Here is a 17142-nt window from a genome sequence, read left to right on the forward strand (position 1 = left end):
GAGGAGCCTTGCACACCTTGCCTGGCCACCCAGAGCAGCAGAGGAGTGGCCCAGGGAGTGTATGGATGGGTGAGTGGTCTCCGAGCCAGGGTGGAGAGACACAATTTTTGCAACCCCCCTGGGCCTGCATCACTGGCAGGGGCAATTCTAGCCAACCTCTAGGTACGCCCCTGATTAATATACAAAGTCCTGAGCAACTTGAGACACAGTACCTTGAATACTACCTGAGCTCTTGTGCCAAGCTATGGAAATAGGCTTTGAGCCACAGGATAGAGGCCTGATGCTTGAATGAATGAATACGTACTGCTGATCACATATCCTTAAACTATTGCGATGGGTATGCATAATAAAAGCAGTGAGTAGTGGATGTTGATTCCATGGGTTAACTTCTTTGTTCTGCTGTGATGCTACCTCAGCCAGATCTATTTCAGAGAATTTATTTAATATCCCACCTTTTTGTCTGACAATAGGCTTCCAAGGCAGCTGACAATAAGAAGCTTTTTTTAAAAAAAATTGTTGTGACTTACGAAAGGCTTTGGAATGACAGGAAGGTATATACCCATGAGGCCTTGCTGCTTTGTGGTTCATCATCTGTCCTGCAGATTTATGAGGTTAAAGTATTATAATTCCATATAATCTATTCTATGTTACTTGTAGAAGTGGGATATAAGTGTGATAAACAAGCATGAACGCTAAGTGATTTATAGTTACCAGTAACCTCTCAGGATGTCCAGTGAATCTTAAGAAAAGGGAAGTTGATAACACACAGCATCTCTGCAAGTGAACTTGTTAAACTTATCCAGAACAAAACTTAGTCAATAAGAAATGTAGTGGCTTCCTTATCTAGCAATTTGCCCATGACTGAAGTCACTTTCACTTGGGTCCTTTGAGTACTGTTTCCTCTAATCCCTGAAAGATAACGCCCACATGATAACATCCCTAAGAGATCCCCAGAGGGTGAGGCAGAGTGACTTCCAGAGAAAGGGTAAGGGCTGGTGTCTTCTAAGAAAGATTATGAATGGAAATGGGTGAATTGCTTATGTGATGTTTTTAAAGCCTCAGGACCATATGTGCATTTTACCTTTCTGGTGTCAGTAATAAGTTACGAACTGTAATTTTGGTAGAAATTTAGCTGAGGTTTGGCATGGACTATTACAGTGGCATATTTGTAACTTATTTTAAAGAGTCTGAGCTCTTGAGATTGGGTGATAAATGCTTTTAAACATGCACGACTCAGTCCAGTAAAGTAGGCCCAATATGAGGACCCTATGTTATGAAATGTAAGGCTGTTGATTTATCTGAAACCACTGTTTTAGTGCCTTGCTACCTTTTTATTATTTAGCTTAACTCTGGAGGATGGATGGGGCAGAAAAAAAGATGTGTTTTTTTACCGTCTCCTGATATTTAATTATTTTTATGGTCTAGAAAGACCTTTGTTTTCCCAATTGAGAGTTGTGGAATATTTTAAAACTGTGAATATTGTCTGTGTTCAAGCTGGGGCTTGTGCATTTGTATGCTTTTCTTGAATTGAGCTAATGTAGCATATGTTGCACAGTTCTTACATAACTAGAATTCACTTAGACGTCCAAGGGTTACATTCGGCTTTCCCCCGCCCCTCTGTCCTTCCAACCAGTTTTCGCTTTTAAGAGCTGAAGCAGCCTCATCATTGCTAGATGAACTGACTTAAGCCAGCCACTGCATGTGGAACTGTTTTCTCCCAGTGAACATAGGGAGGAAGGTTGTTTGTGAGGAGGTTTGGTTTATCTGCAAATTGAGAGTGGGGAGGGAAGTGGGCCACAAGTGGGACTTTCTGGGAAGTTAGGATTGTAGTGTGTGTGTTTGTGTGGGACAGAGAGAGAGATAGGAAGAAGGGAGATGACATGAGTATATGGCATTGGGATTTAGAGTGTGTGAAACTTTGGGAAGAATCATAGGAAAAGACAGGGGATACCATAGTATTTCTGTCTGAAAATGTGCATATTTCCCCTCTAATTCCATTGTGTATTCTACTTGCAGTCTGCTCAGTTTCTTTCCACGTACAAATTGACTCTTGGTAATTTCCTAGTGAATTTTGCTGCCTTGTATCTTATATTTTAGGTTAAGTGTGGTGTTTAGCAAATAATACAGTACTGCAAATTGCTTGTATGTGTTGCATTAGAAATTGAAATAGGCAATAAGCCTGAAGCCCTGGTCTCACTCAGCTTTGATGTTGAACAAAGAGTAGTTTTTATTGGTTCAGTCCCTGCAGTTGCCCTACCATTCTTGATAACTAGCAAAAGGAAATGAGAGGATATTATAACGAGGACTGCGACACCAAATGTTAATGAGGGTCTTTTTAATTAACTGCACATCATGATAATTTTAGGAAGAGGTTTCTGAACAGCTAGAGGGCATGGTTAGGCACGAGGCCAGAAGTAACCGAGGTCAATACTGGAAACATAACTGAAAGTGATGAGTCATAAGGCATTTTTTGTGGGTAGTGAAAGTTAGGTACTTGGGAAGTGTGAGCAGATAGCAAGAATAACAAACACAAGGCTGCAATAGATTTTGGGTCCTAACAGATCTCAGGCATTCAAAATGTTCCATGAAGCGCCATGAAGTCAGAGTTTTACAGTCAACCAGTGGTCAAAATAATTACTGGTCTTCCCTAGAAATCTTGACTGCAATCAGTCCAGAAATTAATGTTATTTAAATTCTTAATACACCTCTCCCCTCTCCCCCTTTTGGCAAAGTATTGTTGTGCCCTGTCACCTGCAAGTACTTTTCATGCTTGGGAGCCTTAAAGCCTTATGTGGTTTGGTGTATTGCACTGCTTGGGGGCTGTTGTGTCAAAAACAAAGCATTATATTGGGCATATGTGTGTTTTCTCATTTACTTAACACAGTTGATGAGGGGTTTTCTAAGCTGTGGTATGTAAATGGCTTTGAACACCCTAAAGTGATATATATAAATGCTAAATATGAAATAGTATTTTCTCACAATTTCCTGTCCCCTCTATCTTTCTTTTTACTGTTCTGTAGTAAAGCAGACTACAATTTCATCATTATTGGCTAATGTAAGGCTGGAATGCTAATAGAGCATGCCTTAGTGTGGCCTCCCTGCCATAAACTAAAATCTTTGCCATATACTGGATTTTAATTAACTGTCTAGTACTGAAGGACTCCTGGATACAAATGAACTCTCTACTGATTCTTTCTAGGATAAGAAGTAGCAAAAAGTATAGCAGATGCTTATATGTACAGTGGAACCTTGGGTTACAGATGCTTCAGGTTACAGACTCCGCTAACCCAGAAATAGTACCTCGGGTTAAGAACTTTGCTTCAGGATGAGAACAGAAATTGCACGGCGGCGGCGCAACAGCCCCATTAGCTAAAGTGGTACCTCAGGTTAAGAACAGTTTCATGTTAAGAACAGACCTCCAGAACGAATTAAATTCTCAACCAGAGGTACCACTGTATAAGAAATGGCTTTTCAGTACTTGTGTGCTAAATGTGATGCGGTGGAACCTTGTGTTACGTACTGCCCCCTTGCGAACGCTGTGGGTTACGAGCTCAGCTAACCCAGAAGTAGATGCTCCCGGTTTTGACCTTTGCCCCGGGATATGCGCGGAAGTCGCTCACCAGCAGCACGGGAGCAGTGGGAGGTGCCATTAGCGAAAGCACGCCTCATGTTACAAGCGGTTTCAGGTTGAGAACGGACCTCCGGAATGAATTAAATTAGTAATTGGAGGTACCACTGTAATGATGTTTAAGTTAGAAGCAAATTCTTACTGAACATTGAAAAGGAGTAGGAGGAAGGTATTTCTCTGGAAATACCTCAGAGGTGGCATTTACACAGTGTTAGAAACTGAGATATAAGAGCTAGGAGCCAAATGGCACCTTCAAATTAGGTTTCAGTTGCCACAATATGTCTAGAAACATTTTTTTTTACATGATTACACAGCAAATGAAGACAAGATAGGCCATTTAGCTGAAGATGGAATAAATACTGTGCACGAAAGACAAGTTCTTTTAAAAAGAAGCAATCAAGTGGAAAAAGCAGTCTAGAAGAGATGTGACTCCAGTTTCATTCTAGCAGAAGTTAAAAACTGAACCTCTTTTACTCAGAGTGGGTAGTTTGCCAAAACCTGCATCTCTAAAAAAATTGTGAATAACTTTGCTTAGAGAATTTATTTGGTTCTATTCACAGTTTTTTTTTTTGTATTTGGAGGGTTGTAACCAGCCATAGCAAAACAGGTTGTACAGAGAGCACAGTTGGACTTAAGTTTAGGCATGTTTAGGACAGTCACAACCAGTGAACATGGCTGAGTTAGGTTTTGAACCTGGGTCTCCCAGGTCCTAGTTCTACAGACACTACACCACACTGACTATCACTGAGGCAAGCTTTTTCTTTCCGTTTACAATGTCACAGCTTCTGTGATAGGTGGAGCTGCCAGTGAGGGACATTGTCTAAGTCTGTCCATTCATGCCTACATAACATGATTATTTTCAAAGTTCTAATATTTTTATTTCTGTAGAGCAAAGCACTTCCCTGTAAATGGTAGGGTGGTGCTCCACTATTTCAAGATGCTTGGTTTCTTTGAAGGTTTGCCCCTACCTCAAATTATCATTTTAGCTGTAGTGTGTTAACTCCATGAGTAGGGATGAGAGGAAATTTGTGGGAAATGTTTGCACTTAAAAAAACACAAAATACAAAAAACAAAAAGCCTACCATTCTGTATTGATAACTAGGATTTAGCATGAAAACCCTCAAAGGTGGTTTATAGAAACCCTAACATAACATTTATTTTGACATATGAAATGGGGTTTTCCCCCAAAAAGGCACTTCTTTATTTCATTTTTCACTTCCAGTAAAAATGCAAGTAAGACCGACACCTTGTAGTTTGAATTATAAAATGTTGGTGGGTTATACTGGCACCCCTTGCACTTAAAAGATAATAAAATTCCACACCTCCTTCTATTTCTAAAATACTCTATTTTATAGACTATGCACCAGTTTAAAGGGTGTTTCCACACAGTAGTTCTGTTTCTCCAAAGAGACTCTCTTTGAACAGCCAGATCTCCCCTCCTGCTCCAACCACAACATGTCTTTCACAGCTGAAAATCAGCCAGATCTCCCCTCTGGTGACTGCAGATTTCAGCTTGGTCACAAGGGGGCGCTCCTGAGTTGCAAAAAGCGACTGACAACTGGCTAATTTCGAATGCCTCATTTATATGCTTGTGTGAATCTGAAAGCCATTCTAATTCAGAAAATATCCAATTTGCAATTCTGGATTTATTCAAAATAAAAAGTAGTTTTCATTGATGTATTTTGTTGTGGATATCAATATGATAGATCTTATCAATATTATCTGTACTGTAGTTTGTTGCAGTTTGCTCCTTCATAGCTTTTATGATGCATTTCATTTTGTATTTTCAGTATGTCAAGAAAGATAATATACCTGACTAATTCTATTTATTATTACAGGTTTCAAGACCCTTCTTATTCTTAGAAGGCATCCACTGCTAAGAACTGGAAAATCTGCTTAAGGTAGATATTATGTGTTCTTTTCCATCTTTTTTTTTTTTAATGAATACTGTATGGGCATTCTACAAAGTATGTGAGTGAATTATGAGCCCTCAAAGACCATACAGTGCATGCATCTATTTCTACCTGGATTTCCTAGAAATTTATGTCCTAAAGGAAAGAGCAGCATGCCGCATAGCAATCAGCAATACAATATCTGATATGGCATGTTAAAGTCTGCTCTGTAGCACAACAAGCACAGCATTGTGAATGCATTTGCTTTCTATACTTTGTGCATTGTTAATGAATGTAGCCTTTTTGTTTTGGTGTTGGTAAATGGTGTAAGGATTTTAGGCATTGCAGAGTTTTTCATGTCTGTCTGAAGAGAAGTTCCTCAAAAGCTTGCCCTTGTCGTGAACTGAGATTAGTGCTACCAGAATGTGTAATCTCAGCTGCCTTTTGATCAGCACCCAGGGTCCAGAAACTGTGGGAAGAGTATTCTTATACTTATCCCATGACTTTGTGATTGCAGTGGAGTTGCTTTATTGCTGTGCCAAATTTTACCTTGTGAGTTATGTGGAAATTCTTACCAGAAAAATCTACTCCATATTTAGGCTGTATATCTTGGTACTGTGTAGAGTAACCTCCTAGTGAGGCAAGTTGAAGCTTCTCAATTTGCTTTCTTCTGAAGTGAGAAACATTTTTCACTCCTGCTTAATTCTAAGAATACACTTAAGGAGCCTACGGGACTGTATGTTTGTTGCGGTTCCATCACTGCATTGCACAAGGTCAAAACTGAGCATATAATTTTGTGTTGTGAGATTCTCAGTTTTTGGTTTTATGTAAGTAAGTTTCTAGTCCTTAGACTTCAAAGAGATGTAGTCAGTTGCCTGGTTAACATCACAGAAGCCAGATGATGAACTCAGTAGAATTTCTTCAAGCTGTAGGATTCACTTTTCTAGGAGCAATGAGGGAAGTTATACTCCTGATGTCCTTGTGTTTAAGGAAACAATCCCTAAACCACTTGCATTGTTTTGGATTTCTAAAACAAGATATGATGGATACATGTAGTAGCTTGTGCTTTTGTGATAGCATGGTATTGAAGAAGAGAAAATGTATAAAAGGTCACCCGGAGCATGTTTTTGTTTACTTCCTCTAGATTGCAGACCTGGAAACCTGTCCCCAGCTTTTAGCCTCTTGTTCTGTACTTGTGCCCAGCATCAATTTATGGCAGCCTGGTGACCCACCCACAAGGATTTTATGACTCACTGTTTTATCCTTTTCTCTCATTTTAGAACTGCTGAGTTATATTTTAAATTTGCAAGACACTCAGAAAATGAGCTGGGATATGACTTCCGTTGTAACATGGGTTTTGTGTTTGTATGTCTGTCTGTCTTTTGTACCTAGCACAATGCACATACAATATATTTATGTTCTGTTTCGTTTGAGATTACTGTTGGAGAGTGCTCAAAACATATGATGTCATCTAGAAATGAGCTTTATTTGGTCTTTTCTGTGAACTGCAGCCTCCTGTTCTCTTGAATACTCCAAACGTAACAGATTAAGTGAGTCATCAGACAACTGTGTAATCATCAGTTTGTTGGGTAAATAACTTTCAGAGTGCAGTGCAGCATCTCCTTGGATAAAACTTTGTAACAGAATTCCTTTTGTGGGTTCTATTCATCACCACACTGTTAAAATTCGGGAAAGCAAAGACATATATGGCAAAAACCCCATGCTAAATAGTTAAAAAGAAAGTGTGTCAACAGTTCTTTAACCACACAAGTACACAAACCAAATAATGTCTCAATATTATTTGGATCATTCAGTATTAAAGTGGTGACCTTTCATCATGTACTTGCTTGCTTTGTTCTTTGGGGCTTATTCCAAAAACTGCATGAAGCCATGCATAGAATTGCAGTCTTAAGAAAAAAGGAGGTACACCAAGGCTGCCCACATATTGAACAGGACTGTATTCTTGAAAGTTTCTTGAATTAGTATGTATTGATCACTGGATGAATGGTTTCCTACTCAAACTGAGACACCTTTTTCATATTTCTGCTAAGTCATGATTGCCCAAGATGGTCTTCAACAAGTCCCAATTCCTACATTTTCCTTTTTGTCCAGTCACTTACCTTAGTAAGGTGGGAATTGTTTGGAATGAATGAGAGGAGAGTTGAAAAGCCTTTTGTACACTTACAAAATATCATAAATTATTGCCCTTAAGTATCTTTCTGTGTTGTCAAACTTGCAAAGATAGCTCTGCTTTGTGCTATTTTTGCACATGTAAATCAACACTTGAAAACTATACCACCTTGCTACTTGTAAGTATTGAGGTGTAAATTGAGTGCTGAGAGGAACAGATCTTGTGGAAAGGTTGGTAGGACTGGAGAGAGAGTTGGTTTAAGACTAAGTACTGGAAGTCTGGCAGACATCCACTGACACAACTTAATCTGTGCAGTGAAGACTGAAGCTTTGTAGAAAGTGCACAGGATTACTTCCAGCAGTAATGACTACTTAGTAATCCAAAGAACAGCAAGCTATTCTGCTCAGAGTAGTGCTACTCTGCTGCATATTACTGCATATTAGACATTACTCTGCTGCATATTACTGCATATTACACATTACTCTGCTGCATATTACTGCATATTGCTGCATATTACACATTACACCGCTGGCTGTATTTGGATGAAGTATTTGGATGAAGTATTACCTTCATGTCCATACTGGGAACTCTGTCTTAATGGCTAACAAATCAGGATAATTAGGTTGTAGGGAGAAGCAAGGGAGGAGCATGTTCCCTTGGTGCTCATCATGGCTTAATACAGGAGTGACCAACATTTTGGGACCTCCAGGCACATTAGCCCATTGAAGAAACTGTTGTAGGCACCACACGTACAGCAGCCAAGCATAGGTGGCAACCTGCTCTGTTGGCTGCAGTAGAATACTTCTAAGTAACCCCAATTCAGCATGGGTGTGTGGAGGGAACTCCAAAGGCACAAGGGAAGACTTCTGCAGGCACATGTGTGCAGGCACATTATGAAGCTGCAGATGAACATCTGCTCATGATCACTGTGTCTGGACTGGAGCCTGTTCCTGGGCCACTTTCCCAGATTGTACACTGCTTCCTTCAGTAAGCTAAGCTGTGTATGAAGGCTTGATATGAATTATGGAACCTTTTTATTTTTAAACTCTGAGGTTTAGATTATACTATTTGTATCATGTGGTGACATCTTGATCAGCTTTCTTATGATGATGTATGCCTGTTAGCATCCTAATAGCATTTACACATAATAGCATTAATATCCCCGTAAACACATGACAGCATTAATTTTCCCATCCTTTGAAAATATTTTAAAATGCCTTTACATGCCACATTCAAAATTGCCCATCGATGTTGTAGCAATCAAGTGATAAGCATCTATGTGAGTACAGAGCCAAAAAATGTGTTCCAGAGCACTGCAACTCACTTTGATACTAACCTGTGACACTTGTAAGGTATACCAGGAATGGCTAATTTGTAGCCCACCAGATTTTGTTACTCCAAATTTCCAACATGTCTGATGGGGTTGGGGTTCATAGGAACTGGAGTCCACAAACTTCTGGAAGCTACAGGTTAGCCACCTGATGTATACCTACATAAAACAGACAACCTAGCATTGGTGAATCTCATTTTTAATTTGGCAGATTTAAGTTCAACAATGCATATACAACATATGGGGCATTCTAACTGTAGGGGACTGAATTTAAACCAAATAGCATTTGTTGTTGTTGTTTAGTCGTTTAGTCATGTCCGACTCTTCGTGACCCCATGGACCAAAGCACGCCAGGCACTCCTGTCTTCCACTGCCTCCCGCAGTTTGGTCAAACTTCGAGAACACTGTCCAACCATCTTGCCCTCTGTCGTCGCCTTCTCCTTGTGCCCTCCATCTTTCCCAACATCAGGGTCTTTTCCAGGGAGTCGTCTCTTCTCACGAGGTGGCCAAAGTATTGGAGTTTCAGCTTCAGGATCTGTCCTTCCAGTGAGCACTCAGGGCTGATTTCCTTCCTCGATCTTCTTGCAGTCCATGGGACTCTCAAGAGTCTCCTCCAGCACCATAATTCAAAAGCATCAATTCTAATGCTGTCTAGGTTTATCATTGCTTTTCTCCGAAGAAGCAGGCGTCTTTTAATTTCGTGGCTGCTGTCACCATCTGTAGTGATCATGGAACCCAAGAAAGTAAAATCTCTCACTGCCTCCATTTCTTCCCCTTCTTTTTGCCAGGAGGTGATGGGACCAGTGGCCATGATCTTAGTTTTTTTTATGTTGAACTTCAGACCATATTTTGCACTGTCCTCTTTCACCCTCATTAAGAGGTTCTTTAATTCTTCCTCACTTTCTGCCATCAAGGTTGTATCATCTGCATATCTGAGGTTGTTGATATTTCTTCGGCAATCTTAATTCCGGCTAGGGATTCATCCAGTCTAGCCTTTCGCGTGATGAATTCTGCATATAAGTTAAATAAGCAGGGAGACAATATACAGCCTTGTCGTACTCCTTTCCCAATTTTGAACCAATCAGTTATTCCATATCAAGTTCTAACTGTAGCTTCTTGTCCCACATAGAGATTTCTCATTCGTTACCTTGACAAAAATCTGCACTAATGTCCTTCCTGCTGAAGTTTGTAAAGAATAAATGTGAAGGAGGAAATGTTATATTTCCTTGTTCCAACTTTTCTTCCCCTGGGAAGCAACACATTTCTCTACAGACAGTTGGGCTGAGCTGCACCTTGGTAGTGCCTCTTTGAGCTTTAGTTGGGAATTAACTCTTCACACCTAGGGTTTTGCATGATGGATTGCAACATCAGTAGCCAACTTTTTCCTTAATCAGTGGTTAGCAAGGACTGTTTACTGAAATAATTAATGAATCAAACTTTGTAGCAGTTATTAAATTCCATGCTGGCCTGATAAATGAAAAGCATGCAGAATTTATGCAGACCTGGCATAAAACTTAACAAATGTGCTCAGATTTTTATTAGATTGTGTGAGTTGATTTGATCATTCCTATGCATGCCATTGGGTGATTGGTCCTTATTGTGTACTTCAAAGTCCTTTGTGTGTAAGCTACCCAAGAAGACAATTTGGCTTCTGCTGACTTTCTCTTGCCTTTCATGCCTCCTAAAATTAATCTCCAGCTTTCTTCACATAGACTGCCTTGCTTCTTCATTACTACCAATGGACCTACATGTTTCACTTTAAAGGATGGAGATGAACCTGGCTGAATAGGCTTTATGTTCTATCCTAACAGCTCTGAGCACAACTTGAAACATGCATCGTGCTTAACAGAGCCTCATTTGAATGTCTGGCACCCTTTCCTGGCCATATACAAACCCCATGGCTTCACTATGGGTCAACCTTTCTTTTCTCTTTCCCAGTGCTCTGTTTACCATCTAGTCTAATTAGTTGTGAAGACCTCTATAGTTAGCACACTATTTTGTGATTCTTTGGTTCACCTAATGCAGGTATTGCTCTAATATGAATTTTGGAATTATTATAGGCCTACGTGACTGCGTGTTCTGCTTATTCATAAGTAAAATACAGAAATGGTACAATGCTACCTCAGAGCTATAAAAGGGATCTTTCTTGTAAAACAAGAAGCATTAGGAACAGAGTGCTGTTATGTGTTCATATAACCGTGTCTAAATTTGTTGATGTCCAGATTTTCACACTAATCCAAAGTAAGTGATATTAGTTTGAGTAGCAAACATGATTTTGAGAAACAATATTGAACTAAGTTCCGCCAGTGTAGCCTAACTTGCACTACCAAGTGTCTTGCTTCTGCCTGATACAGTGTTCCCACTTAGCATGAAACCTAAGAAGGGCATGCTCAAACTTTGGAGAACAATCGCAACTGGGCAGTTTCTGGGGAACTCTTTAATATATTGCGTTTCTATTTATCTTCCTAAGTCCTCTCTCTGCCTGTTTTTGTATAGCTTATCAAAGTATTATAGTTGGCGTTTTCAGTTCTGTTAAGGAAACTTGCCAAGAGTCTTCTAGTGAACTTCTGATGTCACACAATTATTTGAGAATGAAGAAAACTCCCCAAATGCCTTTCTTTTTGAAAGACTCAAATTGAACCAGAAGAACTCTTTCATCTTTGAATGGGTAGCATTTTCTGAATGGGACAGATCCCCTGATTATGTGGGGCATATGTGTGTTGTACATGACTATTCATGATCCACAGATGAAGCCTACTGGCAGACAAGGTCTTTATTTTATTAAAACCAGAACATTACACTGGAAACGACACTATCTATGGTAAATGCATGTGTCTGTATCCTTAGGCTTATCAGTCTGGACAGATTAGCTATTAGGTTTTACTTTTGCTCTTGAGCAGAAAATAACCCCAAAGCTTTGTTCTGTTATAGACTGTGGTGTTCTGGAATCGCCTAGATATGTCTTGTTGAAATATTCCACACAAGTGTTAAAAGCTCTGACGTGGTAGGTAATAGAACTGTTGACAGATCTTCAAGTCTAACATTGTGAATGGGTATAACTAAACGATATTTTTATGAGCCTAGATTTAGCTTTGTAAGTACTATTAATGATAGCAGGATTGTGGCTACCATTACAAGTGGAGGTAATACATCCACTTACAAAGAAAAGGCTCCTTTCATTTCTGCTGATTAGCCTAATCTTTAATCTTACACAAGAAAGCCATTTCCTGTCCCTGGGGAGATGACGTTACAGGCTGGGAGCAAGCCCTCCCCACACGTATGGGGCGGGATAGCCCCTGCGCCATTGGTTGGTCCTCGGCCACGTCAACCCAAAGATTTCAAATTCGGATGGTCCGGGGGCATGGCGCGGGCTACTTAAACTGCCCACGGCCAAGGACATGTTCCTTTTCTCCCTGCTCAGTCAGTTCTCCCGCCCTCCCTCCCTTAGGTTAGGCTCTTTATCTCCTGACCTTGCTATGGACTTTGGTTGGTAGCCTGTTTTTTAACAGGGGCCTGGTAGGAATTTGTTCCACTTGGCAAATTGGCACCGGCCATTTGGTTTTTTGCCTACCTCGTAGCAAATCGTCACAACCTTGTAAGGTTTGGCAGTTAGGCATTGGAGTATTAGGTTGAAGGTGAGGGGAGGTAGTGGCTATCACCTACCCCTCCTATTTCAAGGGAATTCCATTAAAGGAATCTGAGGGGCATAGTCTCTGTCCAAAGCCCCAGACGGGGGGCTAGGGCCATGACACGACCCCTAGCGGTGACCCTGGGGGAGTTCCTAGTTGATGTGCATCAGCAGGGCTCCCCCTTCTGGTGGTTAACCCTTCCAAGACTCCTGCAGATGGGCAGGAGTCAGATATAGTCTTGTGGTTTCCAATGCCTAAGCCAATACCACTCACATTCTTTAACCATCACCATCATCATCATCAAACCTTTTATTGGCATCACATACAAACATGCAAACATCCAAAACAAATCAATACAGAATTACCACTTCCCCAGTGGCACAAAACATTTGCTAAAAGAAAGGAGGCAGAGCCGTCTATCGTCACATCTCTAGGTCTCCAGGGAGATCAGGCATCTGCAGTGTATTTCTACGACAAAAAACCAAATAGAGATATTTAGCCACTAACTTGGTGAGCTCCTGATCATTCCCCAGTAATAGAAAATGTATGACCTCCAACTCTGGTTTCCATTTGGGGATGCAGAGTTGATCTAGAAATTGCTGATGGTGATCAGCATATAATTTACAGTTAAGAACCATATGTGTGAGGGTTTCCACCAGGTGGTCTTCACATGGGTGAGTTCTTTCTCCTTCCACCCTGCCTGAGAACCTTCCCCAAAGGAGGTTTGATGGATTTGAATTAAACCTGGCCAGCGAAAATGCCCTTCTTTCTTAAGCAGAAATGCAAGGTAATTGTGGTTAGTTTCATGTGCCCAATAAAGTTTAAAATAAAGAAGGGAACACGTTTTCTCTGCTGCTACTGTTAGTTCCTGATGCTCAATATCCTACAAGCAATAAAGTTGTGGCCTTTTTCACCCATTAACCTAAAATACTATTTCATGTGTCTTTATTGCACTTCCTGGGAGGGTTTGGGACCTTGCCACGCAAAGTCAGACCTTATGGCTAATGTACAGAAAAAAAGTGACTATCGCTTCAGAATGTAGGTGAGGAAACATTACCTGCAAATGCTTCTCAACACTACCTATGGAAAGCTAATGTGTCCAGAAGAATGGCACTAATCCAACAGCCCCCCCCCCCCCGGCATTGTGTTTCTTTGTGCAGAAGATCATGTGTTGATGAGCATTCAGATATGATTCGCCATCTGCGTTCTGAAGTGGTATAGTACCAGAGAACTGCACCATGGGATCCCCCCCCCCCCGAATGTGATCAGTAGAGCTAAGAGCTAAATATGCTGTTCAGTGATTATGAGAGAACCATGTATTTGTTCCAGGACAGATTTTGGAAGAAGTTCCTGGTGATGGAAGTAAGCTTGAAAGATGGCTTACAGTGCATGGGGAACTTGTTGCAGGTGAAATATACACACTGTACAAATCGTATTTATTGTTTCTTGAAAAGCCACTTCCTCAAATTTAGGTGACAAGCTTCTTGTAACAAAGCCACATACTGTAGTAATGGGAAGAAGATGCAACATAGTTGCTAACCACTCAAGCGTAACACTGATTCTGAAATCCTTAACTAGAGCATTGGGCATGTTATAATTTGGTTTGGGGTGCAATATTCAGGACCCTGTAATTTTTTTACCCTCAGTTCTGTCCCTTATGGTTGCTAACTTAATCCAGAAAGATTGCAGACATGCCTAGTGAACTCTCAGAAAAAAGAATGAGTAGGATTTCTAGTGGTCAGGCATGGAACTTCAGTGTTTCAGTGTAGCTATTTGTGTTTCCCATGAATAAATTATGGTAATACATTGATTTTGTTTTAATTGCATAATTAATACAGAGAGGGGAATTTAATTTTTCTTGCTGTGGATTTTTTGTTACTTTTGAGTAACAAATTTACTCAGCCTTCTCCTTAACTGTATATTTCCTTTTAAACAAGGCTAATGCTTAAACAAGAGAAAACTGATCTCTCATCTACCCATTTGAACCAGATGAATCTTGGTGATTTCAGGGTGAGGTCTTGTTTACATAATAAACATCAGTTAAATGAAGTCTGAGACACAAAACATGCCTTTTTGGTTGTTGCTTCTCTCTGTTGAGGTCTGTAGTCCTGACCTTGCAGGAGTTCTGAAAACATTGCAAAAATCCTTTATTTTTTATAAAGGCTAGATTTAATTGACTTAAAAAAACAAGGATGAACATGGTTGAATATATTTGTGGATGTGGTAAATTTTAATGGAAATTTGTGTAACTATTGGTTAGTTGCTGTGCTGATGTTTCTGTAAGCGTGTCTTCTGTAAGCCACTCAGAATTTACTAACTATTGGAGGGGATAGAAATTGCAAAATGAACACAGTCGTAGAACCATACAGTCCCAGTTCAGGTTTTGCCAAACTTATATTTTACTGCATTTGTTATGTAACTTAAAATTTGTGGTGTTGGGGGTGGAGGGAAAAGGGGAACATGTCTCTTATGCTCAAGTCCATGGGTTGGCAGACTAAGGCCTGCAGGCCGAATCAGGCCCACCAGGGTCGTAAATCTGGCCAGTGGACCCTGCCACCTGCTCGGTCAGTCCCCACACACTGAGCTAAACCAGCATGGTGTTTCCTTGAAAAGAAGCCGTGGACGCCTCTCTGTGCGGGGACTGACTTCCGCGATGCTGACACGGCTTCAGATTGGCTGCAGGAAGCTCCTGCAGCCAATCCAAAGCTGCAGACACCTCTGGGCAGGCAGCAACGCTGGCGAAGCTTTGGATAGGCTGCAGGAAGTTCCTGCAGCCAATCTGAAACCTCGCTGCCCGTGCGCTGAGGCGTCTGCTGGCGGGCAGGTGGTGGGTCTGGGCCGTGCCGTGGGCATCGTGATGGGCGCATCACAGGGCTTCAGCCGGAGCTTGGTGCACCTGCTGGCCCTGCACCCGGCTCGGTGCTGCTGCTGGTGGCACACTTGGCTGCCACGCTGGAGCAGCTGGATGGCGAGCTGCGCGCCCCTCCTGCCCGCTGACCTGGCCTTGAACGACGGGCCGCAGCGCGTGATCCATGCCGCCTGGGAGCTCCGCAGGGACAGGCCGAAGGAGTGGCCGCTGCTTGTCAACAATGCTGGTGAGCAGGCGGAGCTGAGACGTGCTCCTGAGTGCGTGCAAAGTGTGTTCCTCCTCCAGGTCCGGAAGCAGGTGCAGGACCGACTTGCAGGGCGACTTCCTGCAGGGGCCGCTCTGCTTCCTTAGAAAGGCCTGATCCCCCGGGAAAGGCCTAAGGCAGGGCTTTAGGAGGAAATAACACTAGGGACATAAGCCACACATTAATAAATCTTTCTCCCAAGATCTGACAAAAGCTGCATCCTACAGATCTCTCTCCCTCCCCCCCCTTTCCTACCCACTTCTCCCTTTAATAGCTAAAACTTTGCAACTGATATTTATAGTTCTTTTTGCCCCAGTGCATCAGTTTGAAGCTGCCAGGTACTTGGAGGTTAATTTCACTGTGTGCTTTTGTAAATTTATTTGGAAAGATAAAGTGTAATCAGTGGATGGTGGGATTTTTTTGAGTGGTGGTGGTGGGATTTCTTTTCTTTCTTCTGGGAAAGAGATTTCTTTAAACCAGGAGAAAGCCAGGCGCCAGATCTCCTCCCCTTCCCACACTTCCAAAATTTTAATTTTGATGGGTTCATTCTATTCCCCCCCCCTACTTTGCTTGAGACCATGCAGAGCCCCAATCAGTCGGCAGGCATTAGTGGTTTGGAAGGGTCCTTAGACTGACTTGATTATACAGCAGGTTTGTAAGGGAAGATGAAGAACAAGAAGAAAGTGGGCAGGAGTTGCAGTAGAAAACCAAACTGAACAAATTATGCTGTTGGGTCTGGTTCAGCTTTAACCTTGAAACAAGGTATGATTTTTTTGGGAGTAGACTTCTGGATTAGGTGGTGCTCTCTCTGCTCTTCCCTGTTTATGCTGTATTCCTCCATTTAGCACTGTATGTGACCACCTCTAACCTGGATTATAAAGAGGTTTGGTACATGCCTAAATTTCATGTTGGATTTGAAATCGGGTTGTCAAAGAGTGCTAACAGACTTCATCATGGTTTGAATTTGTGGAAGGGATGGCTGTGTTTGCACATTACTATAAGCCACAGTTTACTGGCTTGTCATCCTTTTTCTGCTCAATCATTGTTTCTTTGCTACTGCTCTGGTGCAAGCAGGACAAACAATCCAAGAAGCCTGAGCTGGTAATTGTGGTGTCTTTGTCCCTAGCAGCTTTAGGTTGGTTTTCAAGTTGTGGTTTGTTATGGAAGCCTCGATCCCTAACTTGGATGTAACAGAAAACCAAGGATTCATTTGCTCTGATTGCGTGATTTTTGGAAAATGAGAAACATGGAAGACTTCAGTCAAGTAAAAAACGATTCATGGAATGGATGGGTTTTTGTTGACAGCTCAGAATTTAGGCAAATGTAGGAAGGTGTATGAACTTTACACTGTTCTCATTTGATGTTTTTCCCCAGCAGATTTTTGACTGTTTCGATTAAGGTTGAAGGTACACACTGAAC

At 41.4% G+C, this 17142-nt stretch overlaps 1 protein-coding gene across 4 annotated transcripts in view; it reads left to right on the top strand.

The window, feature by feature from the left end:
• The window catches only part of PTK2 (protein tyrosine kinase 2), a 189786-nt gene that overhangs the window by 8049 nt on the left and 164595 nt on the right, over positions 1 to 17142 (top strand). For all 4 annotated transcript variants that reach the window (XM_081012527.1, XM_081012516.1, XM_081012526.1 and 1 more), the window contains exon 2: positions 5467 to 5529. The gene's annotated coding sequence lies outside the window, so the exon portion shown is untranslated. The remainder of the gene's footprint in view (positions 1 to 5466; positions 5530 to 17142) is intronic.

Source organism: Podarcis pityusensis (assembly GCF_964106645.2).
Source record: "Podarcis pityusensis genome assembly, chromosome: 7".
Taxonomy (NCBI): domain Eukaryota; kingdom Metazoa; phylum Chordata; class Lepidosauria; order Squamata; family Lacertidae; genus Podarcis; species Podarcis pityusensis.